Here is a 24,392-nt window from a genome sequence, read left to right as displayed (position 1 = left end):
GTGATTTAGAACCTGGAACTCTACCTCGAACCGATTTCCCGTATTTTCAGACAGTGGTTGGATGATTAGTGATTTGTGTGTCCAGTTGATGGAGCACTTCATCGAAACTGTAAAATCTGATTCTAACGGAAAGGTGTTACTAATATTGCACGGACATGCAACACTTAGAAAGATGTCTTCAAGCTGTAACTCTAGCTAGAGATGATGATGTAATGACGCCTAGGTTATCTACAGACACCGCTCACAGGCTACAACTACTAGATCTCGCATATTTTAAGCCTCTTGCAGATATCTGCAACCGAGTAGCTGGCCACTGGTTTCGCACTAATCCTGACAGCGATATTGGTCAGACAACCGTGCCTCCGATGTTGGGAGTGTCATATGGCAGGGCTACGACCGTACAAGTGCTGTCAGTGGCTTCTCCAAAACTGGAATCTGACCTCTCGGGGATCCGCACATTTTTCAGCATTCGGACTTCTTGGAGCCTAAATACAATCCATGAGCAGAACTTAGAAATGAGAAAGAAGAAGTGAGTGGCCAGACAAATCAAGAACTCCCAGGAAAATCAAGACAAACTAATGGAAACTATGCAGTCCTGAAACCTTCAACTCTCATAAAGAAAACCTCTATTAGGAGTGTGTAGGTAGCCCGATAAGTTATCAGAACTATTTTAACACTAATAAAAAGAAAAAGAAGCAGAGCACCATCACCTCCTGTTGAGATCAACGGTAGTCCTTACAAAAGGCGCCTCCTTGACAAAAAAATCTGATAAAAACAAATATAGGCCTAACAAAATAGCAACTGGCAAAATGGAACGTGGCATTACGTCATCAATCTGGTTCTGCGAATTCTGCGGAGTTGACCAGGACGAAGAAATGATTAAGTTCATCAAACGTTGTGTATGGTTCCACAGCAGGTGTGCCAAACTAAATGCGAGAGAGAACCTATTTTATTGTGGCAGTTGCAAACTTGAATGAGTAGCTAACGTCCAGTGTGGAAGTCCACCAGCAGCGCAACATTTTAGATAATGAATATTTATTAATGGTTCAAATTTGCTTCCTAATGTCTCAAGAATTCCTATAAATAGTGGTCATACTCACCAAATCTCTATATTCCTTGCAATAGTTGAGTAAATCTTTAGTGATACACTTTATAATAGCAATGGTGCAATGTATAAGATCTGCGCCTCTCCACCTGCTGTGTTATATCTTTTAAACTACACTCGTGCTCATAAATTAAGGATAATTGCAGAATGTGGTGCCACACAACGTGGCACTACACAAAACTGGCGCTAATAGCATAGGCATATAGGGAACACACGCGACGCAGATCTCTAAGTCCACGGTAATGGTGATAAGTTGAGAAAACCGTCCCGAAACACATGTGCTACAAAACTCCACTGTTTCCTGCGCATATACCCCGACATCAATATGGGATATGATAACCATGCTCACGTACACAGACCACAAAACGGGTTGGCATACCCTGGATCAGGTGGTCGAGCAGCTGCTGGGGTATAGCCTCCCATTCTTGCACCAGTGCCTGTCGGAGCTCCTGAAGTGTCCTAGGGGTTTGAAGACGTGCAGCGATACGTCGACTGAGAGCATCCCAGACGTACTGGATGGGCTTTAGGTCTGGAGAACAGGCAGCTGACTCCATTCGCCAGATATCTTCTGTTTCAAGGTACTCCTCCACAATGGCAGCTCGGTGGGGCTGTGCGTTATCATCCGTCAGGAGGAAGGTGGGACCCACTGCACCCCTGAAAAGGTGGACTTACTGGTGCAAAATGACGTACCGATACACCTGACCTGTTGCAGTTCCTCTGTCAAAGACATGCAGGGGTGTACGTGCACCAATCATAATCCCACCCCACACCATCAAACCACGACCTCCATACAGGTCCCTTTCAAGCACATTAAGGGGTTGGTATCTGGTTCCTGGTGCACGCCAGATGAAAACCCGGCGAGAATCACTGTTCAGATTATACGTGGACTCATACGTGAACATAACCTGGAACCTGTTCCAATGGCCATGTACTGTGTTCTTGACGCCATGTTTACGGGCTCTCCTGTCACCAGGGGTCAGTGGAACGTACCTTTCAGGTCTCCGGGCGAATAAACCACGTCTGTTCAGTCTCCTGTAGACTGTGTGTCTGGAGACAACTGTTCCAGTGGCTGTGGTAAGGCCCCGAGCAAGGCAACCTGCAGGACTCTGTGGCTGTCTACGGGCAATGATGGTGAGATATCAGTCTTCTTGTGATGTTGTACACTGTGCACATCTCATACTGTAGCACCTGGACACATTTCCTGTCTGCTGAAATCATTGCCATAATCTTGAGATCACACTTTGTGGCACACGGAGGGCCGTGCTACGACCTGCTGTGTTGGACCAGCCTCCAGTCGCCGTAGTATTCTACCCCTCATAACGTCATCAATGTGTTCTTTGAGCCATATTCAACACACAGTCACCATTAGCACGTCTAAAAACGTCTGCACACTTACTCGCTGCACCATACTCTGACATGGACCAACACCCCTCTGCGTATGTGGACTGCTGCCAGCACCACCGTGCGACAGCTAAAGGTCAAATGCACCGCATGATCATATCCCGAGGTGATTTAAACCCACGAACCACCCACCAGAGCGTTGTTTCACCATGTATAAGCATTATCCTTCACTTATGAGCATGAGTGTATAAAAAGTTTATTTTCGAAAGTTTTGGCATATATGTCTGATATTACATTTACCTAATTTATATTAGATTTCAAAATCACCAGGAAAATGATGACAGTGGTAAAACTTATCAGACTTTACCCCAATAAAACAAACAAATACCGTCTGAACAGGCCTTGAAGGCCCGACGGTACCGAGCGGCCGCCGTGTCATCCTCAAACCTCAGGCATCACTGGATGTGGATATGGAGGGGCATGTGGTCAGGACATCACCGTCGCGCCTGTTGGCCATTTTCAGTTTTCGTGACCATTGCCTGACGAGGGTTGACTGCACCCTGCTAGCCAAAAACACTCGGCAGACCCAGACGGAACCAATCCGAGTGCGTGTTGGCACTGCGGCGAGGCTGTTGGCATCTTACCGCAATGCCTGACGAAAAAAATGAAGCAACCCGAAGAGGAGGAGGAAACGAAATGAACTTCATGGATTGAAAGGGTTCATAATGTTATTTCAGTGATTAAATACGGACTCAATTTGACAAAGAGCTTGGCATTAAGAACCCATTGTCAACACCAGGTTCCATCCCCCTTGGCTGGGATGCATGTACTGTTTCAGTTGCGAAAGGTTTCATAGAGGCATTGCATTAGCTCCGGAAACAAGCTGGCCCTTAACTGGCACTTAATATCCTGGATACTGGCGCTGACATGGAGATGAAGGCAAAGCTGGTGCCACACATGTTCTATTGGGGACAGTCCTGAAGAACCTGCTGGTCACGGCAATACCTGAACATCACGCATACAGTTCATAGAGGCACGTGGTATGTATGGACGACCATTGGCCTGTTTAAGAGTACCACCACAATACTGCCACACGAGATGTAACACATACACTACTGGCCATTAAAATTGCTACACCACGAAGACGACGTGCTACAGACGCGAAATTTAACCGACACGAAGAAGATGCTGTGATATGCAAATGATTAGCTTTTCAGAGCATTTGCACAAGGTTGGCGCCGGTGGCGACATATACAACGTGCTGACATGAGGAAAGTTTCCAACCGATTTCTCACACACAAACAAGAGTTGACCGGCGTTGCCTGGTGAAACGTTGTGGTGATGCCTCGTATATGGAGGAGAAATGCGTACCATCACGTTTCCGACTTTGATAAAGGTCGGACTGTAGCCTATCGCGATTGCGGTTTTTCGTATCGCGACATTGCTGCTCGCGTTGGTCGGGATCCAATGACTGATAGCAGAATGTGGAATCGGTGGGTTCAGGAGGGTAATACGGAACGCCGTGCTGGATCCCAACGGCCTCGTATTACTATCAGTCGAGATGACAGGCATCTTATCCGCATGGCTGTAACGGATCGTGCAGCCACGTCTCGGTCCCTGAGTCAACAGATGGGGACGTTTGCAAGACAACAACCATCTGCACGAACAGTTCGACGACGTTTGCAGCAGCATGGACTACCAGCTCGGAAACCGTGGTTGCGGTTGCCCTTGAAGCTGCATCACAGACAGGAGCGCCTGCGATGGAGCACTCGACGATGAACCTGGGTGCACGAATGGCAAAACCTCATTTTTTCGGATGACTCCAGGTTCTGTTTACAGCATCACGATGGTCGCATCCGTGTTTGGCGACATCGCGGTGAACGCACTCTGGAAGCATGTATTCGTCATCGCCATACTGGCGTATCACCCAGTGTGATGGTATGGGGTGCCATTGGTTACACGTCTCTGTCATCTCTTGTTCGCATTGACGGCACTTTGGACAGTGTTACGACCCGTCGCTGTACCCTTCATTCGATCCTTGCGAAACCCTACATTTCAGCAGGATAATGCAGGACCCCATGTTCCAGGTCCTGGTCGGGCCTTTCTGGATACAGAAAATGTTCGACTGCTGCCCTGGCCAGCACATTCTCCAGATCTCTCACCAATTGAAAACGTCTGGTCAATGGTGGGCGTGCAACCGGCTCGTCACAATACGCCAGTCACTAATCTTGATGAACTGCGGTAGCGTGTTGAAGCTACATGGGCAGCTGTACCTGTACACGCCATCCAAGCTCTGTTTGACTCAATGCCCAGGCTTATCAAGGCGGTTATAAGGGCCAGAGGTGGTTGTTCTGGGTAGTGCTTTTCAGGACCTATGCACCCAAATTGCGTGAAAATGTAACCTCAAGTCAGTTCTAGTATAATGTATTTGTCCAATGAATACCCTTCTAACATCTGTATTTCTTCTTTGTGTAGCAATTTTAAACGCCGATAGTGTAAGAGCGTAGGATGTCCGTGATGTTGCGTTGAGCCAACGTAGATCCCTCAATCACTATCAGCAGAGACATGAAGTCATACCCGACGGCTCCACCCATCTCGACGGCAGGAGTGACAGCGCTGTGCGTCTCCAAAACTTTGGAAGGATGGGTCCTCTCCCCATATCCCCAGCAAACTCGCCAACGATAGTAATCCTGGGTGGTGCAGAACCGCGATTCTTCGTTGAACATAACGCGATGCCATTCGTCAGCAGTCCGTGCATCCCTCGCTCCAAACCCAGCCGTTGGTGTTGAGGTTTCGACGGCAGCCTACACACGGGACGGCAATTCCCTAATCCGACAACTACGAGTCTTCGACCAATGGTGCAGAATGACGCAGAATACTCCAGCGAATTCATTAGATGTTCTTGGATGGGAAGCACAGATGTGAAGGGATTTCAGTGTGCTCGGTGCAAAGTACGGCGGTTTTCCCGTGTGGTGGCCAAACGTGCTCGTTTGGAACCTTACGGCATCTCTCACTTTTCCATGCAGTCCAACACTGGACCACTGTCACATCCGAATGCCCCAAACGTCTGGATATTGCTCGACTCGGCCAGGCGGCAAAATGAAGACTCACTGTGGGACCGCTTTCAAACTGTGTCAAGTGCTGATAAAGCAGTCACACACGGGTACGCGACACCTCCGCGTCTTCGCAGTGATCACTCGTCAGCTGACTCGATCTCGCCCTTCATATACCCTACCACTCGATCTCGCCCTTCATATACCCTACCAGTCGATCTCGCACTTCATATACCCTACCAGTCGATCTCGCACTTCATATACCCTACCACTCGATCTCGCCCTTCATATACCCTACCAGTCGATCTCACCCTTCATATACCCTACCAGTCGATCTCGCCCTTCATATAACCTACCAGTCGATCTCGCCCTTCACATACCCTACCAGTCGATCTCGCCCTTCACATACCCTACCAGTCGATCTCGCCCTTCACATACCCTACCAGTCGATCTCGCCCTTCACATACCCTACCAGTCGATCTCGCCCTTCACATACCCTACCAGTCGATCTCGCCCTTCACATACCCTACCAGTCGATCTCGCCCTTCACATACCCTACCAGTCGATCTCGCCCTTCACATACCCTACCAGTCGATCTCGCCCTTCACATACCCTACCAGTCGATCTCGCCCTTCACATACCCTACCAGTCGATCTCGCCCTTCATATACCCTACCAGTCGATCTCGCCCTTCATATACCCTACCAATCGATCTCGCCCTTCACATACCCTACCAGTCGATCTCGCCCTTCATATACCCTACCAGTCGATCTCGCCCTTCATATACCCTTGTGGGTCTGATAACAGCACTAAACACGAACGACTCAAACGCACACTGATGGCCGCCTTTCCTGTCAAAGCGAATCGCAATTGCTATCATTTACATACCTCACGTCTCCGGGTGCTGCCATTGTAACAAAGCCTAAAGGTGTAAGAGAGGGCCTGAAGGCCCTAATCTTGCCAGGTAAAATAAATGCATAAATAAATAAATAAGGAAGAACTGGAAATAACTCTGGATGTTTTGCAGAACAAAACGCCAAATTTAAGGAAGTTGAGGGACACAGAAATAAGATTTAAACCAAAAATTGACAAACGACATACAATGAAAAGGGTATTCACAGATGAGGAACGACGAAAAGCATTGGAACGAATGAAGAGATACTGGGCCACTCGGAAGGGGAAAATACCAAAGAAGAGGACCAGAAATGATTGACTGAAGTGGTCCAATGAGGCCGTAAAAGCAGAAGAAGAAGAAAATAAATAAATAAATAATGTCTGTGTAAGTGTGTTAGCTTGTGAGCATACAGACTAACGCAGATGTCTTGTATAAGGTGTAAGATCTACTTAGGCCCATATTGTAGTAAGATCTCGAAACAGAGACATAAATGATAAGTTTTCTGTACTGAACACAGGAATATAATTGAAAGAAATACTGGCCGTGAAAGCCTTCATTGAATTATTAGTATCAGGTACTCTCCTCCACATTCGTTAGAATGGCTCACGGGCTGAAAACGGGATGTTCCAGAGTTCATGTTACACACTTCCGCAGGTTGTAGACGAGGCTTAGTAGATCAAGTTTTATATAGGAACCCATGTCCGGAAATGTCATCCAACGACGCTACAGAGCCTCAAAATTATAGGAGCCTGCGTCTGTAAATGTATGGGTACACAGGGTAATTCTGGGACGATGTTGCAAGTTGTGTTGTTGTGGTCTTCAGTCCAGAAACTGGTTTGATGCAGCTCTCCTTGTTACTTTATGCTGTGCAAGCTTCTTCATCTCCCGGTACCTACTGGAATCTACATCCTTCTGAATCTGCTTAGTGTATTCATCTCTTGGTCGCCCTCTACGATTTTTACGCTCCACGCTGCCCTCCAATACTAAAATGGTGATCCCTTGATACCTCAGAAGATGTCCTACCAACCGATCTCTTCTTCTAGTCAAGTTGTGCCACAAACTCCTTTTCTCCCCGATTCTATTCAATACCTCTTCATTAGTTATGTGATCTACTCATCTAATCTTCAGCATTCTTCTGTAGCACCACATTTCGAAAGCTTCTATTCTCTTCTTGTCCGAACTATTTATCGTTCATGTTTCACTTCCATACATGGCTTCACTCCATACAAATACTTTTAGAAACGACTTCCTGACACTTAAATCAATACTCGATGTTAACAAATTTCTCTTCTTCAGAAACGCTGTTCTTGCCAATGCCAGTCTACATTTCATATCCTCTCTACTTCGACCATCATCAGTTATTTTGCTCCCCAAATAGCAAAACTCATTTACTACTTTAAGTGTCTCATTACCTAACCTAATTTCCTCAGCATCACCCGACTTAATTCGACTACATTCCATTATCCTCGTTTTGCTTTTGTTGATGTTCATCTTATATCCGCCTTTCAAGACACTACCCATTCCATTCAATTGCTCTTCCAGGTCCTTTGCTGTCTCTGACAGAATTACGATGTCATCGGCAAACGTCAAAGTTTTTTTCTCCATGGATTTTAATTCTTACTCCAAATTTTTCTTTTGTTTCGTTTACTGCTTGCTCAATATACAGGTTGAATAACATCGGGGATAGGCTACAACCCTGTCTCACTCCCTTCCCAACCACTTTCATGCCCTCGACTCTTATAACTGCCATCTGGTTTCTGTACAAATTGTAAATAGCGTTTCACTCCCTGTATTTGACCGCTGCCACCTTCAGAATTCGAAAGAGAGAGAAAGCTTTTGACAATGTGGACTGGAATACTAAGTGTGCAAATGCTAGAAACGTAGGTTTCCCTTTCCTTAATCTATCTTCTAAGATAAGTCATAGGGTCAGTATTGCCTCCAACATTTCTAAGGAATCCAAACTGATCTTCCCCGAGGTCGGCTTCTACCAGTTTTCTCATTCAATGATGTTAGAGACGAATAAATGTATCAATTTGTGGTAAGTGTTCCTGGTTCGGAAGCGAACAAGTCGAAAGTACAAGGAAATAATTCTGATCCCTCTGACAATAGAAATGAAGTACTGGTACTGGTTTTGCTGCTAAGAACGTAGGGTAGGCAACTTTCAGAGGTGGTAGTGCGGACCAAGAGAAGAAAAAATGTCCAGTAAACATGGCCTCTAAAATGCATACCCGAGGGGCTGTGAGCACTTTTTCACCTTCGCTAGTGTGAAACGCATCTCCTCTACTGATCAAGCGCTCAAAGGTTAGAGCTCATGTTTACTAGACATTTGTTATTAGTTTCGTCCATACCACCACCTCTGAATGTTTCGTATCCTATCTTAGCAACAACAGTACCAGTACGTATATTCCACTGTCAGAGGTAGCAGAACATTTTTCGTGTATAACTTTCGACTCGTTTGCTTCCGGTACTTACCTCAAATTTATACATTTATCCTTCTCCGTCGTCCTAGAAATTCTGTGACGTGATCACGGAATCAGTGTCTATATACATACATATACAGCGCCACGTACGGGCGCCGGTGCCTATAACTTTGACGCTCTGTAGCTTCGCTGAATGTCGTTTCCAGACATGGGTTCCTACGTAAAACTTGATCTACTAGGTTCCCTCTGCAACCTCCAGAAGTGTGTAACATGGATTGTCAAACACCTCGCTTGTAAATGTAAACGTATAATGGTATGTGCGTTTGATGTTGTGTAGGTAGGTAGCCGTTGTGGACAGGCGGTCAGAACGTTTCACAGTACCTGCAGCGCCTGTAAATCGCCGTTGTGGATGTCCTTCTCCATCTCTGATGAGAGAATCCTGTTCACGAAAATCACGCGTGTGTTCGCTAACAAAATGGGACAGTAAGTGCTGAAAGTTCCTGAAGTGCGTATTACTACTGCTGACTGAGCTGCGATATTTCATATCTGCTGACGACACCAGAAACGGAACGCCAATTTCTTGCTTACGTTCGTGGGGAAATAACACAGCCGATAACATTCGGGTAATTGAGTAACAACTGGACGAAGGCTAGACATGTCAAGATAGTGATAATTTATAAATACGTGTGCTCGCTTTTTAAGGTTCCTTAGGCTCTAGTCACAGATACTTGTGGTGTTTGAGTAGGGTCGAGACTTCATCGATAGCCCACGAGTAGGTTACTAACAAATGGTTATTTCAGTCCAGAATATGAGCAGGGTTGTTGTTAACATATTACACATTCAAGGTGAGAGGAACTGAAGCATTAGAACTTTGCTCCTAGTAATTGGTTACTTTCAAATTAAATTTAATCTTTTTGTTTTTATAATAAGAAAATCGTCTCTAGAGAAAGACTACAAGAAACATGAAGAACTCAGTCTTGTATTCGATATATAGGAGATAATCAAAACAATGTGAATACCTCTACTTACTTGGGAATGGTTTATTAAGGGGTTGGGCCGCCGTTTGCCCGTAATACAGCTGCGATTCTTCTTGGAAATCCTAGCATATGATAGTTGTATGGTCTCCAGTGGAATGTTATGCCATTCTTCGATCGGAACCTCTTCCAGTTCCTGTAGTGGCGAGGGAGGCGCAAATGTGCTCCGGAGTCTGCCCTCCAATACCGCCCAAAAGGTTTCGATAAGGTTAAAGGTCAGCGGTCTGTGCTGAGCAGGGAAGACGCTACAGTTCTGATTCAATCCCCTCATACCATGACTGTACTGTTCTGGCTGTGTGAAAGGGTGCATTGTCATCCTGAAATATTGCATCATTGTTCGTGAACAACATTTGAATCATGTGGTGCACCTGATCACCTAAAATGTTCACATAATCATTGGCTGTAACACAGCCTTTCAGAATAATGATGGGCCAGCAGAATACCATGATGTAGCTGCCCACACCATCACACTTCCACCTCCATGCTTAACCGTTGGAATCAAGCAGACAGTAGGCTACTTTTGGCGTTCTCCATACGTAAACTCGGCCCGATGTTGGAAATAAGTAGAAACACGTCATATGGTCCGATGAGTCAACGTTTTCGTTATCAGCTGTCCAGGATTTATGTCCCCGACATCATGATTTACCTTTCTTTGCGTTGGTTGTCGTCACTAATGGTTTCTGTATACCATCTGGTCCATGAATACTCGCTTTATGGAATTCTCGACGGTCAGTGTCGATAGATACTGGGTCTCGAAGATGACTATTGAGCTCTGCAGTCACGTTAATCGCTGTAGTTTTGTGTTGTTTCGACACAATTCGTGTTAACGTACGACGATCTCTATCCTTTAGTTTTGATTTGCGCCAGCTGTTACGTTTACACGATGATGTCTTTCCATGTTTTATTTAGGCTGTCATGTCTGTTGGAACAGTTGCTCTTGAAACATTCAATAAGCTGCCTTGACTTCTTGCTGCCTTAGCTTTCTTGGATGACACGGTAAGTTTACACTGTTCATCTTTTGCAATATTTCGCAAATATTTTCCGCTTTTGACTTACGAAATTCACAACCTAACATCAGATCTTTTCTTGACAGTAATATGCATTTCACCTCATTCAAGAGAAAAAACTTTATGATGGACCAACAGGGTCCGAAATGCATCGTGTACTTCATGAAACATGAAAAGCTGTGACTGATTGCGTTTTTTAATGCATACTTCCAGGGTATTGAATACAGTCACGATTGAAGCTACAGAATATGGATATAATTTTTAATAAAATACAATGTATTTCTTCAGGAATAAGATGTAGTTCATGTCACTGAATCAGTGAGGTTCAGCTGTTTTTACATTCATTTCACGGTAATTCATGTCTCTTGGTAGTTTATTAATGCCAGAAATGCCAAAATATTGTAAGTGTTTCTTTAATTAAGTACGAGGTGCATTCAAGTTCTAACGCCTCCGATTTTTTTTCTAATTAACTACTCACCCGAAATCGAAGAAACTGGCGTTACTTCTCGACGTAATCGCCCTGCAGACGAACACATTTTTCACAACGCTGACGCCATGATTCCATGGCAGCGGCGAAGGCTTCTTTAGGAGTCTGTTTTGACCACTGGAAAATTGCTGAGGCAATAGCAGCACGGCTGGTGAATGTGCGGCCACAGAGAGTGTCGTTCATTGTTGGAAAAAGCCAAAAGTCACTAGGAGCCAGGTCAGGTGAGTAGGGAGCATGAGGAATCACTTCAAAGTTGTTATCACGAAGAAACTGTTGCGCAACGTTAGCTCGATGTGCGGGTGCGTTGTCTTGGTGAAACAGCACACGTGCAGCCCTTCCCGGACGTTTTTGATGCTGTGCAGGAAGGAATTTGTCCTTCAAAACATTTTCGTAGGATGCACCTGTTACCGTAGTGCCCTTTGGAAGGCAATGGGTAAGGATTACGCCCTCGCTGTCCCAGAACATGGACACCATCATTTTTTCAGCACTGGCGGTTACCCGAAATTTTTTTGGTGGCGGTGAATCTGTGTGCTTCCATTGAGCTGACTGGCGCTTTGTTTCTGGATTGAAAAATGGCATCCATGTCTCATCCATTGTCACAACCGACGAAAAGAAAGTCCCATTCGTGCTGTCGTTGCGTGTCAACATTGCTCGGCAACATGCCACATGGGCAGCCGTGTGGTCGTCTGTCAGCATTCGTGGCGCCCACCTGGATGACACATTTTCAGGTTGTCATGCAGGATTGTGTGCACAGAACCCACAGAAATGCCAACTCTGGAGGCAATCTGTTGAACAGTCATTCGGCGACCCCCAAAACAATTCTCTCCACTTTCTCGATCATGTCGTCAGACCGGCTTGTGCGAGCCCGAGGTTGTTTCGGTTTGTTGTCACACGATGTTCTGCCTTCATTAAACTGTCGCACCCACGAACGCACTTTCGACACATCAGAACTCCATCACCACATGTCTCCTTCAATTGTCGATGAATTTCAATTGGTTTAACACCACGCAAATTCAGAAAACGAATGATTGCACGCTGTTCAAGTAAGGAAAACGTCGCCATTTTAAGTATTTAAAACAGTTCTCATTCTCGCCGCTGGCTGTAAAATTCCATCTGCCGTACGGTGCTGCCATCTCTGGGACGTATTGACAATGAATGGCGCCTCATTTTAAAAGAATGTGCACGTTTCTATCTCTTTCCAGTCCAGAGAAAAAAAATCGGAGGCCTTAGAACGTGAATGCACCTCGTAGATAAACATCTAAAAACAAACATAATCCTTACGACGCGTGTGACTGCATTCTCGCCGCTTGGAGCGCTAGCGTCGCGCCAGCTGTGAAACGGTACGGACTTTCACAGCAGGGAGGGTCGCGACTGAATGATTAGACTGTTTTACTATTCTGAGCCTCGCAAGGGACTATTATTAACGTTATCAGAGAGGAGTGAGTGTGTTTCTTGGTGGGGGTAGCCGAGTACTCGAAGACACACTAGAGCGGCTCCTTTGTGGCAGAAGTAGGCAGAAAGTTGCCAGACACAGAGCCACGCCACTATGTGTATTTGGCTTGGACCATGCAGGCGTATTATACTGAATGTGACTCGCGAGCAAAACGAAGTCCGATGGCTGGAAAATTGTTGCGAACTGAAGGAAAAGGCAGTTTTGCGATAACTGCTGTTTGTTACATTTAGGGTCGTAATTTAAATATCTCAAGCGATAGCGAACATCACTCACGAAAAAACTGAATTACTATTATTTACTAACAGTCCATTGTCCAAGAGGTGTATTTGAAAACTAAAGTTGAGTACAATAAAAATTATTGGACCCAAGCAGCGGTCATCTATGGAGGGTCAGAATGCCATCGGCAACGTGACACGGTGGTTATCGCCCCACACTCGTATTAGGGAGAACGACGGTTGAAATCCGCGTACGGCTATCCCTATTTAACTTTTCCGTGATTTCCTAAATCACTCCAGGCAAATGCGAGGATGGTTTCTTTGAAAAGGCACGGCCGATTTCCTTTCCCGTCCTTAAAACATTCCGAGCTTGCCCTCCGTCTCTAATGACCTCGATGTCGACGTGACGTTAAACCCAGTCTTCCTTCCTTCCTTCTTTCCTTCCGTCCCATGACAAGAGGCAAAATTGTTGAGGTTGTCATGCTCACTTGTTAACATATTACATGTTGGCTCCTGTGTCAGGATCATCAGCCGACATTTGTTTATCGATTTTGGACGTTTCGCCAGCACGAGTGGCTGACATCTTCAAAGCTTCACCCTCCACTGCTGGTGGCGTATTGGAGTCGAGCCCACGGTCGCAGATTATACACTATTGGCCATTAAAATTGCTACATCAACAAGAAATGGAGATGATAAACGGATATTCATTGGACAAATATATTATACATGTGATTACGTTTTCACGCAATTTGGGTGCATAGATCCTGAGAAATCAGTACCCAGAATAACCACCTTGATACGCCTGGGCATTGAGTCAAACAGAACTTGGATGGCGTGTACAGGTACAGCTGCCCATGCAGCTTCAACACGATACCACAGTTCAAGAGTAGTGACTGGCGTATTGTGACGAGCCAGTTGCTCGGCCATCATTGACCAGACGTTTTCAATTGGTGAGAGATCTGGAGAATGTGCTGGCCAGGGCAGCAGTCGAACATTTTCTGTATCCAGAAAGGCCCGTACAGGACCTGCAACATGCTGTCGCGCATTACCCTGCTGAAATATAGGGTTTCGAAGGGATCGAATGAAGGGTACAGCCACGGGTCGTAACAAATCTGAAATGTAACGTCCACTGTTCAAAGTGCCGTCAATGCGCACAAGAGGTGACCGAGACGTGTAACCAATGGCACCCCATTCCATCACGCCAGGTGTTACGCCAGTATGGCGATGACGAATACACGCTTCCAATGTGCGTTCACCACCATGTCGCCAAACACGGATGCGACCATCGTGATGCTGTAAACAGAACCTGGATTCGTCCGAAAAAATGACGTTTTGCAATTCGTGCATCCAGGTTCGTCGTTGAGTACACCATCGCAGGCATTCCTGTCTGTGATGCAGCGTCAAGGGTAACCACAGCCACGGTCTCCGAGCTGATACTCCATGCTCGTGCAAACGTCATCGAACTATTCGTGCAGATGGTTGTTGTCTTGCAAACGTCCCCATCTGTTGACTCAGGGATCGAGACGTGGCTGCACGATCCGTTACAGCCATGCGGATAAGATGCCTGTCATCTCGACTGCTAGTGATACGAGGCCGTTGGGATCCAGCACAGCGTTCCGTATTACCCTCCTGAACCCACCGATTCCATATTCTGCTAACAGTCATTGGATCTCGGCCAACGCGAGCAGCAATGTCGCGACACGATAAACCGCAATCGTGATAGGTTACAATCCGACCTTTATCAAAGTCGGAAACGTTATGGTACGCATTTGTCCTCCTTACACGAGGCACCACAACAATCTTTCACCAGGCAACGCCGGTCATTTGCTGTTTGTGTATAAGAAATCGGTTGGAAACTTTCCTCACGTCAGCACGTTGTAGGTGTGGCCACCGCGGCCAACCTTGTGTAAATGCTCTGAAAAGCTATTCATTTTCATATCACAACATCTCCTTCCTGTCGGTTAAATTTGGCGTCTGTAGCACGTCATCTTCGTGGTGTAGCAATTTTAAAGGCCAGTAGTGCAGAAACACGCCTACCAACCTTACGTCGCACAGCTCCTTTTTGATGTTGCGATTTCTTTTTCCGTCAGTGTATAATATGCAGCCGGCGGTTCGGAGCCAGTCGCCACCAGCAATGGAAGGTTATCTTTGACAATGACAGTCACTAGAGAAGGCGAAACGTCAGAGAAATCCTTAATCAAACGTAAGCCGGAGCTCCTTTTGCGAAAGATAACAAGAAATACGTCAGAGATATAGGACTTTCGGAAACAATGTATCTGTAACCAACATCTTAGAACCAACAGGTTCCTAATTTAACAAGCTCTACTTACTTATCTGACTATAATACTGAATGAAGTTGCACTAAGTGAAAGCAACTAGGTGCAAATAACTTTCTTGTTCATTTTGTGCGATACTCAAAATTTGGACACGAAACGCGAATTTTGATGTAATTATGACGCTAGCGCACATTCCAGGGTAAATCAAGACTAGCAATATTACAAGATATAATCTCCGTGTGTCCAGCTGGATCGACAGTAAAACCGTTTTGCACAATATTTCGACGATTCCTGACAAACTTAGAAAATCACTCTACCCGTACTACTGCAACACAAAATCTAGTCAGGAACACTACCCGTGAAAAGCAATCAGCTACTTTAACAAATCTGCAATATTTTCTTTCGCGGCATTAATTCTTCAAACTTCCTACAGGGACACTTTTCTTTCGCACGGAAGTAGCTGTATTCGACCGGAATTTTGTCGGCTAAACCCAGCATTTAATGACGTGTTTGTTTGTATAGCCAGCCCAAACTGTAGCATATATTTCTTTTTTTGTGAGAACATAGTATGTAGTAAAAAGTTGGAAAGAGAAGTAACAATTACGAGATTGTATCAGTTACACTACACAACACTTGTTTTCTCCACTCGTTCTTGCAAGCTGAGTATAACTACCGCGTTATCTTTGCAGAATGTCACAACAGCTGTCACCTTAGAAAACCTGTTTGTTTCTTTTGCTTTACAAATAATGTTACCTGGCTGTATCTGAAGGTTCCTGCATTTCAAAGGTATCTTTCAGAAACAATCAAAACTCAAGAGAGCGTTCCTTAGAGTATAATTCTGGAGCGGATCCAGGGTTTAATTCTGGGAGGCGGGGTACCAGTTTTTGCAATAAAATAATAAGAATACGAGGGTAAGTCAATTATTATCCGCAATTTAGTTATATTTTTGTTTATTTTGGTAGTACTGTCATTTTACGTTGATGACGGATGCTTTGTTTATTTGTTGTTGTATCTTTGCAATTTTCTTGCTACTAGGTTTGTTTCGTTATCGCTGCCGTGCTGTTGATCATGGCTGCTCCGCTGTCTATTTGCACCAAAGAAGAGCAACGTTCGGTGAAGGCATATCAGGGGCCGAAATTCATCTAAGACTTTCGGTACAGTACGGGAACAGTGTTTTGCCACAACTAGTGTTTACGAATGGATTGAAAAATTCCGAAATGGTCGCACAAGTCTTACGCACGACGAAGGAGCCGGACGACCGTTTACCGCCACAAATGAAGAAATCTTTCAGTGTTCACGTGCGGTGGTGGTGAAATGGTGAGCATAGTTGCAGTTGATCCGGGTTCGATTCCCGGCCACCGCAACGGGCGCAAATTTTCGCGTATGAGTATGTGAGCCACGTGCTGTTAAATTAACGTTTTCTTTCCGTCTTTGCTCCAAGCAGGCCATCCTGTAGTATGTCCCGACTTGTCCCGACTATGCTCGGCTAAAGCTGACGCTTGGAATTCGCCCTTATCAAAAGGACAGGCGCTATAAACGGCTGAGAGAGGAGAGGTGTGGCGAGGTACCAAAACGACACGCAAACCGCGACATTTTCTACTCCTCCTTCCTAAAGAAAAAAAAAAAACGCAGCCGGTAGGACTCGAACCTACGCTCCCAGAGGGAATCTGATTTCTAGTCAGACGCCTTAACCACTTTATCTTATTAAACTTTATTAAATATTAATTTTTTATTACATTTTCTTGATTGCACATTCACTGTTATCAAGTAGGGTTTGCAAACACCACTCTACAGCATAAATACTATACATTTACGTAAAACACTGCTGGAGTAGAATACACAATAGAATACAATTTTAATCCTTAAATGCATAGTGTTACATACCTGCAATATGGATTGAAAAATTATTTTGTCCACCTTGAGAGAGAATTTAGTGAAGTAACCCAAATCTTAAAGGTGCAACGAAGTATGTCTGATACTTAGTATTAGCTGTTGGCTGTACTGTGGACTTGTGGTAACCTTTTTGGAAGTATGCAGAGAAGTTAGGTGCGAATTTTGCTTAGTTTTCAAAAGGGTGGGATAGGATGCAGCAGCATCAACTTGGCCAAATGTGGGAAGGTTAGTCGTGAGCAGGCAGCAATTTTCTTCATGCTGCCAGCTATGGGAATATGCGCTGTGTCCCTTGTTTTTTAGGAACATACATCACATTTAAACTGGATCTCCAATTCCTGTTGATCCACTGTAGGGAGTTAAGAGGATAAATTATTACTGTCATTAAGTTTGCTTAATTCTATGAGAACAGTAAATCGTAGCGATTAATAATGGATACAAAATCATATCTGTGATGGTTGAGAAACATGACTCTATGAATCTGCAGTTAACAATTGGTTCACACATATAATTGTAAGTTAATGGTTATTCCTGAAGCAGAGACCACAAAAGTCTGTGCAACAAAAAGAAAATCTAACAACACACAAGTTAATTTTCGTAGCTGATGTCAGATGAAGAATAAATTAAATGCTTTAAGTTCTACATGCTAAACTTTCAGGGGAACACAGGGAAGATTTCGTGGACTGAAGCAGCAGATTGTTCAGTACATGCGAGAAAAGTGGAATAAAGGCTTCCTCATTACTTGAGAAACTAATCAAATGAAGGTGCTGGAAATGAGGAGGAATTTTTCAACTGCATGAGGTGCAGAATTCGAAGCAAGTATGAGCTCGTGCATGGTACTTAACTTCTTCAGACAGATCAATATAATAATAAAAAGTGTCTGTATTTACCTCACTATAAGACAACTCAGAATATAAGATGACCCCCTTTCTTTGAAGACCCAACATGTGAATTTTTTGGTATTTAACATTTTCTGACTAATATTTGCAAAGTCTAAAGGTAGTTATAGAAAATAAAAATCACTTTGGGATGTGGAACAGTCATAAATAAATATCTCCAGTTAAAAACAATACAAAATGACAATGATACAACTCCACTAACTTAAGATTCACTGAGCAGCAAATAAGGTTCTTTTTTGTTTTCATTTATAGTATGTCCATATCAGGAAGAGAAGAACGCCTAAGTTTTTTATTTGCTTGGCATTCAGTAAATTCAGATGAGTTACGCCTGAGACGAACTGCCATACCAATGTTTCTGCGAGGGGGTTTCATTGGCATTTTTGAAGTCTTTAGAGTAATATGTTGTTTTGTGTTGTTAATGTCTCTGAATGCTTCCCTTTTGTTAATTATACTTGAAGGGAGTCAACTTTCTTGTTGAGCAGCACTCTTTCGTGACTGCAGAACTCAAAGTCTTTGATTGAAAATGGCTATTCATCACTTGTTGGTAGAGCATCCTCTACCTTAATCTCTGTAGCTTCTCCAAGACTTGAACACAGTTCTGCCTCCTGCTTTGAAATCTCCAATATTTCTTTCATGAGCGCACACTTCTTCTCTTGAAGTTTTCTTGTTTCGCACTCTAGCTTAGTAAGAGCCTCACATAAAGGCAGCGTATCATATAATACAGGATAAAAATTAAATTCAAGTTCCGTACTTAGTTTGTCAGCTTCATGCAATAAAGAATTCAGCCTTTCGTGCATCTCATGTTTCTTCTGTTGCTCTCTAGAAATAATATTCTGGATCATCTCCTCAATTTCTTTCTTAACCTCATCACCACGCTTTGCAACATCCTCTGCATTAAACCCACATTCTGCCCACAGCGTCTTAAGATTTTTGAGGAAGGCACTATTCGATATGTCTGTCACTAAAGAATTCGTATCATCCATCATAAAACATAAACTCTCAACCACTCAGTTATAACAAGAAACTGGGTCTTGCGACCGAACCGCTGAATCTTTCCATCAGTAAATGGGGTATGTTCTCCACTGACTCGATTGTTTTAACCCCCTCCACTGACGGAATGACCCACTTCCCAATTCCGTATGTATAAAACCAATACGGACTTGTAGCTGTCACGCCTTTGCGCTTACTGCTACGTATTTTAACTGTAAATAGCTCAGTCCCAATGGTAAGAGGCAGTAGTGAATTCACGTAGTTAATATTTGAATCCAGCACAGCTGCCACAAGCTCAGCTCACTTTTACTCCACTCCTACCCTCGCCATTGCACCACATTAACTAGGTGCTACGTGGACCTTGCTAAATTCACTTGCGTATACATTTTTGACCGTTACTCGCCAGTATTTACCTAATGAATAGTACACTCCTAACAGGACTATTTCCCTAAGAGCTGTGATGATTGAACGGGTTCGATCCACGGCCTACAGTGCCCTTCAGTTCACACGGTAACACTGCCTACCTGACCCACTTAACTTGGTAGTGAGCTTATGTATCCAATCACCACTGCTAGCAGCAGTGGATAATCCTATCAGCACGACGAGAGCAGCAGACTTACCGTCGAATCCTCCTGAAAATACTTATAACTACAGTCGCCAGCTCTGAAGGAGCAAAAGAATAAATCAATTTTTGGGCTCGTTTCAAAGTGAAATGGCTTGAGTTGAATTTAAACTTAATTTTGAATATTACTATTTCTGATCATTCTAGATGATTCTACAAAGCAAATACTCTCTCAATTTCTGTGAGGTGGCTTGGTAATTACTACCAAGACAGGTTATGCAACTTCGGTTAACAAAATTCTATCCTTCAACTTATTTAATGATTTTGGATATTACTCTTTGGACCATTGATACAGAATCAGTTAAGTGACTTTACTTGAAAGGTTGCTCAGAAAAATTAAGTAACTGTAAATAGGCGACTCATTCTGGTGTGACCATTGCTCTTTTCAACATTCTTATACGCTAAAGTATTCTACAACCAAAAGAATTGTAAATGAAAGAGGCGATGGTGGCCTCAGTCTGATTTCACTATACTATGTTTGAGGTTACTACACTTTACAATGAACAACATGCGTCGTAATTTTACTCATTACTATATTCTGTCCTCTGCACTTGCATAAAAGAAAACTGGTATTCTCCTTTTACATGTATACAAAGTTAGACTTAACAATTGCAAGCAGTCTTGCCTTGGGTAGACGTGTCGGTGCTGGTGGTGAGATGCACGTGGCTAACGCAGCTCTTCACGCCTCATGCCCTTAATGGCGGCTGGAACTATGAGCTGTAGCACTCGTATAAGCTACTGCACGTCCGCCATAAATTCTGGGCGCAGGAACTCTTACAATCAGCCCCAGTGGCATAGAGGCGGCTTCAACAACCATTCGTCGCGTTTTACTCCAAAAAGGCGACGATATTCGCCTCTTCGCTGTTGCACAATCACTTTTGCGTGAGCACAGTTACGCACATCCGATCACGTCAACACTCCCCAGGCCATCCCATTGTTCCGTCCCTGTGTCTCCAGCTACCCCTAGCTACGCTCGTATCACCAAGAGTGGGGGCGTTCCCCTACCACCTTTTTACCGAAATCATTTAGTATTTAAGAATATTTAAATTTACTACCCTGGAGTCCATACCAGTCGTAATAATTTACTACTAGCGTTTTACAACATTAAATTATACAGTAATAACTTATAATTACCAAGAAAAAGAATACATTTGACTCTGAGAGCTTAGTGCATTGTCTGACATCGCTAATTTCCGTTACAGTCTGTAACCACTCGGCCACGACTGCTCGTATCTGAAGCTTCCCTCGAATCGTGAAAAATCCAACCGGTCTCCGCAGAATGTTGACAGGAAACTAACTCTGTGCACTGATTACGGCAGGGCTACCAGCGTTACGAGACGAGCCATTACGGAAGCGTTAAAAATCTTCGCCCGGACAGGGACTCGAACACTGGACCCTTAGGTTAAAAGCCTAATGCTCTACCGACTGAGCTATCCGGGCTCACGCCCGTTGTGGGTGGAGCGGCTGCAAGCAATGTGAATAATTGGAACGCGTGTGTAGGCGTACTACGGTAATTGCTGGCTTCTGGCGCAACTGGCGACTTCACCGGCTTCCCACTGACGCTGGTAGCAGCCCAACAGCGGACCAGTGCCTCTTCTGCCTTTATCCCGGTGCTGACAGTAATTGCATCTTGTGCCTGTTTTCCCCGATTACGTTCGGTTGAAGCTCCGGAAGGAGGGCGACAAACGAAGGTTGGAAGGCCAAAACATGGAGGGACGTGTGCGCACGAACTTCTCTTCCGGTACCGGGAATCGAACCCTGGCCTCCTGGGTGAAAGCCAGGTATCCTAGCCACTGGACCACAACGGATTTGCTCAATAAACGTGAGATTTACTCCCTCTCCTCCCGCATTTCGTGCTGAATCCGGACTCAGTGGTGTTCTCTGTTTGCGAGCGTATTTGTGCGTGCAGACTGGCATGGCGCACAGCTCGAACCTGACTATTCATTGCTGTTTGCATCATATTTTACTCATAACAGGGGAGGAGAAAGATCAAAGTTGTACCTTGCCATAATTGGAAGTAAACATTTTGACGCTGAGGCGTGGACTCCTTGGGGATAACAAACGACAATTAAGTTCGTTCCCTAGCAACAGCAACGCCGTTAATTCAGCCATTATGTACAGCAAATTAAATTCCCCGGGTGAGGATCGAACTCACGACCTTAAGACTACGAGACTTACGCGCTACCTACTGCGCTACCGAGGCACGTTGCAACAAACGTCCCAGGAAACTTGGTAAGTCCCACATATTAGAGATAGACAGTTCGCGCTTTCTCAAGAATCTGCTGTGTTGCTACACGTGCTTTCCCGACTGGCTAGATTAAACTGCTGCCGCAGCTTTTTCAACGGAAAGCAGCACTGCCTGAGGTTACAGTACATCGCCCTTGCGGCACCTGGACACAGCGGCCTGTAGGGCCAGGCCGACGCTAGAGTTCAGAAATAGCACGCGACCGTCCAAGTACGTCCTCTTGCGTGCTGCGCGTTTGGTTCTTCTCACAGCGAATCCTGCTACACATTCCTGAGGCTGACGCAGCTCAAGCGAGCAATCGGCGCGGCGGCATTAGAGCGAGAACAGCAAAACGATGCATCGGCCGGGAATCGAACCCGGGCCGCCCGCGTGGTAGGCCAACAACCTACCACTTTTTTAGTTGTTGTTCTCATTTTGTTAGTTGCATTTGTTGGGGGCGGACGTCCGATGACGTCCGTGCTTGCCGAGCACATTCCCGAGCAGCTGTCTGCAGGGAAAGTGGGATTGCCACCCAGCGACGTCGGATACGACCGAAAAAAGTGCTACACACGCGGAGTCCCCCACTACACTGCCTTATAGCGACCGCTCATCACTATCGTGTGAGTAACGTTGCGGCCGCGGCGACGAGTCTTGCCCAAAGACGCAGCGTGCGTGGAGGCGCGTGCGTGGAGGCGCTACCCGGATGCGTGTGGATGCACCCTCCTACCTCGTAAAGCGCCTACAGCTACTATCACGCCTTCCAAGCAGTTGATCCGGGTTCGATTCCCGGCCACCGCAACGGGCGCAAATTCTTGCGAATGAGTATGTGAGCCACGTGCTGTTAAATTAACGTTTTCTTTCCGTCGTTGGTCTAAGCGGGCCATCCTGTAGTATGTCCCGACTTTGCTCGGCTGACGCGAAAGCTGACGCTTGGAATTCGCCCTTATCAAAAGGACAGGCGCTATAAACGGCTGTGAGAGGAGAGGTGTGGCGAGGTGCCAAAACGACACGCAAACCGCGAAATTTTCTGCTCCTCCTTCCTAAAGAAAAAAAGAAAAAAAACGGACGCAGTCGGTAGGACTCGAACCTACGCTCCCAGAGGGAATCTGATTTCTAGTCAGACACCTTAACCACTTTATCTTATTAAACTTTATTAAATATTAATTTTTTGTTACATTTTCTTGATTGCACATTCACTGTTATCAAGTAGGGTTTGTAAACACCACTCTACAGCATAAATACTATACATTTACGTAAAACACTGCTGGAGTAGAATACACAATAGAATACAATTTTAACCCTTAAATGCATAGTGTTACATACCTGCAATATGGATTGAAAAATTATTTTGTCCACCTTTAGAGAGAATTTAGTGAACTAACCCAAGTCTTACAGGTGCAACGAAGTATCTCTGATACTTAGTATTAGCTGTTGGCTGTACTGTGGACTTCTGGTAACCTTTTGGGAAGTATGCAGCGAAGTTAGGTGCGAATTTTGCTTAGTTTTCAAAAGGGTGGGATAGGATGCAGCAGCATCAACTTGGCCAAATGTGGGAAGGTTAGTCGTGAGCAGGCAGCAATTTTCTTCATGCTGCCAGCTATGGGAATATGCGCTGTGTCCCTTGTTTTTTAGGAACATACATCACATTTAAACTGGATCTCCAATTCCTGTTGATCCACTGTAGGGAGTTAAGAGGATAAATTATTACTGTCATTAAGTTTGCTTAATTCTATGAGAACAGTAAATTGTAGCGATTAATAATGGATACAAAATCATATCTGTGATGGTTGAGAAACATGACTCTATGAATCTGCAGTTCACAATTGGTTCACACATATAATTGTAAGTTAATGGTTATTCCTGAAGCAGAGACCACAAAAGTCTGTGCAACAAAAAGAAAATCTAATAACACACAAGTTAATTTTCGTAGCTGATGTCAGATGAAGAATAAATTAAATGCTTTAAGTTCAACATGCTAAACTTTCAGGGCAACACAGGGAAGATTTCATGGATCGAAGCAGCAGACTGTTCAGTACACGCGAGAAAAGTGGAATAAAGGCTTCCTCATTACTTGAGAAACTAATCAAATGAAGGTGCTGGAAATGAGGAGGAATTTTTCAACTGCATGAGGTGCAGAATTCGAAGCAAGTATGAGCTCGTGCATGGTACTTAACTTCTTCAGACAGATCAATATAATAATAAAAAGTGTGAATTTTTTTGTATTTAACATATTCTGACTAATATTTGCAAAGTCTAAAGGTAGTTATAGAAAATTATTTATTTAATAGAGCCAACAGCACCCAGTGTTCCCAGGCGGGCAGCCATCCAAGTACTAACCGGGCCCGATGTTGCTTAACTTCAGTGATCGGAGGGAACCGGAGTATTTTTTTTTTTTTTTTTTTTAATAGAGCCTACAGCACCCGGTGTTCCCAGGCGGGCAGCCATCCAAGTACTAACCGGGCCCGATGTTGCTTAACTTCGG

At 44.6% G+C, this 24,392-nt stretch overlaps 3 non-coding genes across 3 annotated transcripts; all 3 read right to left on the bottom strand.

The window, feature by feature from the left end:
• Positions 1-21,053: 21,053 nt before the first annotated feature.
• On the bottom strand, positions 21,054-21,126 carry Trnak-uuu (transfer RNA lysine (anticodon UUU)). Its single transcript has one exon. It is a non-coding gene; the product is annotated as a tRNA-Lys (tRNA).
• Positions 21,127-21,422: 296 nt separating this feature from the next.
• Trnae-uuc (transfer RNA glutamic acid (anticodon UUC)) lies at positions 21,423-21,494 on the bottom strand. The gene has a single exon. It is a non-coding gene; the product is annotated as a tRNA-Glu (tRNA).
• A 322-nt stretch (positions 21,495-21,816) lies between these two features.
• On the bottom strand, positions 21,817-21,889 carry Trnat-cgu (transfer RNA threonine (anticodon CGU)). The gene has a single exon. It is a non-coding gene; the product is annotated as a tRNA-Thr (tRNA).
• Positions 21,890-24,392: the final 2,503 nt, after the last annotated feature.

This window comes from Schistocerca cancellata, chromosome 3, assembly GCF_023864275.1.
Source record: "Schistocerca cancellata isolate TAMUIC-IGC-003103 chromosome 3, iqSchCanc2.1, whole genome shotgun sequence".
Taxonomy (NCBI): Eukaryota; Metazoa; Arthropoda; class Insecta; order Orthoptera; family Acrididae; genus Schistocerca; species Schistocerca cancellata.
This window is presented reverse-complemented; position numbering and strand designations above follow the sequence as displayed.